Genomic DNA, 3,086 nt, shown 5'->3' with positions numbered 1-3,086 from the left:
CCTTCCTTTGCAATTATATAAAAAAAAAAAAATTGTTATGTGCTGTGTGACACAAAAATAGGTCCCGCAAGTCTAATTAAATTAAAAATAAATTAGAAATAGATTTAATAATTTAATAATTAATTAAAAAAAGTTATCACCAACTACCCGAACTCACACTCATACCTCCATCTATGGTTAGCCTTCACCTCCTTTTCTCTGAAAAAATAAATTTCTCAAGACACCCATCTTTACACCTTTCATCGAATTGCACCAGGATCAAGACCCACTTCGGTGATAGCTTGGATTGGCTACGATTTTTGTGACACCACTATCAACATTTAGGCGATCAATAGTCTCAAAACTTGGCACTCCTCCGGTGATCTTGGTGACGCGGAGAACGGCGAGCTCTGCCTTGAGATAATCTCACTATGCAAAAAGGTATTTGGATAATTTTTTAAATTAATTATTACTCACATCAGCACATAATATTATTTTCAAAAAAATTGTGACGGAATAACTAAATTGATTTGTGACACAATTTTCAGGGACTATATTGATCGATTTTCAATTTCAAGGTATTTATGTGTTACACCAATACATAACAGAACTTTTGACATAATTGTGACAGAATGACCACATTAATTTGTAACACCTATTTTCAGGGATTACATTTATTATTTTTCAATTTCAGTGACAATTTTAACGATTTGAGTCAATTTCAAAGTCCGTTTATGATAAAAAGCCAAAAATATAAAGTTTGATTCCTTAGGTACGTGGTTTCTCTACTTTCCTAGTGAACTTGTGAATTAACACTACGGAAGCGAACACCTAACAAATTCATAAACATTAATTCCTCCCAAAAAAATGAAGCAAAAAAGATCGATACCTTTCCAAAAAAAGATTGATAAAGGAGTCAATGGGTCGATTCAGATTGGACGGATACTTTAATCTCAACCGAAAACTGGGTCAACCATTTTCTTTTGAGTTTGAAAGTTGTTTGAGATAGAAAAATCAATGTCAAATTGTCAATGCAAATTTTTGGGGCATTGCGATTTTAACCGAACTACTCGAGTGGGGGAAACTAGTAAGAATTGCCGCCTATAAGTTGTGGAAACTTTCATCATGGTTATGTCATACGTACGTTGACATATTGATGACATCCACAAATTATATACAAAATCATAGCATAACTAGGAGGAATCTTTCTACATACGAGGAACCATCTCTTTACATCCTGAGGTGAAGTTTTGAGGCGAAACAATAGCGGTTTCATTAACATCTTAATAAAATGTACAAACTTCAAAGGAGCATTTTGGATTAAATTTAAGGGCTTTTCATACAAAATGGACTCCAAAACAAAAAACCAAAGAAAATACGTGGTCAATTTGGCCCATTTAATTAGGGATGGGCATGGGTCGGGTCGGGTTGGGCCCAAATTTGGAAGGACCGGACCGGATCCGTTTAAAAATCTAACAGGGCGGGGCGGGGGCGGGTATAGCAATTCTGAGTTTTGGAACCGGACCTAATTCTAAGTTTTGGAACTGGGTCAACATTATCACCTCTGCTACAAACTCCCAATTCCACACAAGAAAGGGGAAAAACCGGAGCTGACTTTCAGATCAACCCCACAAAACCAAACGGTTCAAAACACTAAATTTCACATATTTTTCATAAAACCCATTACTATAAACACATATTTATGCAATACTTTGCAATACATTTTAGTAAATTTTCAATTCACAAGTCAACAAACCAAAATTTGGACAATGAAGGTGCCCAAACCGAGAGAAAAATACCACCGACAAGCATGAGGGAGAAGCTGAACTACAATGTGGTATCCAATGAGCACCACCGACAAGACCTTGCATAGCCGTGTGAATCCAGAGAACACACCTGCGCTCTGCAACATCCGGAGTAAAAAATTCGAATTGAAACCCGCAAATCAGAAGAAAATTTGAAAGCTTTACCCTTGAGAGTGATGGAGTGCCCATGGCGGGCGGGCGGGCAATGGATTTGCGGCGGCGATGTGAGATCAGAGAATTAGATTTTGGGTCTAAGGAAGGTATGGATTATACAGGTTGCGAATGGGCAAGAAACATGAGTGAAGGTTGTTAAAGAGGAGAGAATCGAGCCAGCAGTGATGTTGTTGAAGAGGAGAGAACCGAGCCAGTGGGATGTCGTCGAGGAGGATGGGTGGTGCCGTCGTGTTGGTCATGATGACGGAGGAGAAGACGACTAAGAGTTGGATTCGAGGGACGGACAGCGTGGAGTGAGAGTGACTGATTCTGGAATTAGGAGTCGACTCGGGAGGAAGGATGACTAGGGTAGAATCTAACGGTTGAGATTGGATGATGGTTGATATGACCAATATTGCGTACATTTCAATGTCATTTAGTTTAGATTTTTGTTATGTTTGTGAGTGAATTTAGTTCGTTTCATTTAGTTTTATATTTTTCTTAGATTTGAAGAGTGAAGATGAAGAAAGAAGAAAAATGAGCATTTTTGCAATTGAAATGAGTTTGGTATGCTGGAAGCAGAAGCTGTGCAGCCGACTTTACAGATTAAACTGTACTTCCTCAGAATGAACCAGCTGTTGAGCTTTATACCATTGGAAATATATGGAAGTCAGCTTTTAGAGGAATTTTACGGTTTGTGATTCCGAGTTTCCTAGAAGACGTTATAGTGGTTTTTGTATCAGACGTCTGCCGGCAAGGTTTACGCGGGATTTGCAAAGAGATTTCAGATTTACTAAGTTTAATAAAAGGAAATGTGCAGAAAAAAAAAGAAGCTTGTAGAAAAGTTCAAGAGTCAAGACTATTCTAAACGGTGCATGGGTGATATATCTAATGGTTTGATGTGCCACATCATCAACATACTAATCCAAGTCATAAGAGAAAGTCAAGAGTCCTATTAAAAGAGGGACTTCAGTATTTTTTTGCAGGAAAAAAGGAGGATTTTGGGGAGAGCTTTTGGGAACTCGCTTTTGGGGATAAGAAGGTGTGGAGACGTAGCAGCGGGACACGAATCCAATAGCAGCAGCCATCAACCACTTTAGAGATCCATCTTCATCGTTAGGGAGTTCGTCATGTTTTTAAGATTGTTAA

At 38.2% G+C, this 3,086-nt stretch overlaps 1 long non-coding RNA gene across 1 annotated transcript; it reads right to left on the bottom strand.

Annotated features, from left to right (window-relative positions):
- Positions 1-1,623: 1,623 nt before the first annotated feature.
- LOC137727287 (uncharacterized) lies at positions 1,624-2,304 on the bottom strand. The gene is made up of 2 exons (XR_011067781.2): positions 1,950-2,304; positions 1,624-1,882 (listed from the first exon to the last, which is right to left on the bottom strand). It is a non-coding gene; the product is annotated as an uncharacterized LOC137727287 (long non-coding RNA).
- Between the last annotated feature and the right edge of the window lie 782 nt (positions 2,305-3,086).

This window comes from Pyrus communis, chromosome 10 (genome assembly GCF_041283825.1).
Source record: "Pyrus communis isolate YQ-2024b chromosome 10, ASM4128382v1, whole genome shotgun sequence".
Lineage (NCBI taxonomy): Eukaryota > Viridiplantae > Streptophyta > Magnoliopsida > Rosales > Rosaceae > Pyrus > Pyrus communis.
The sequence above is the reverse complement of the archived record's forward strand: the minus strand, read 5'-3'. Positions and strand labels throughout refer to the sequence as shown.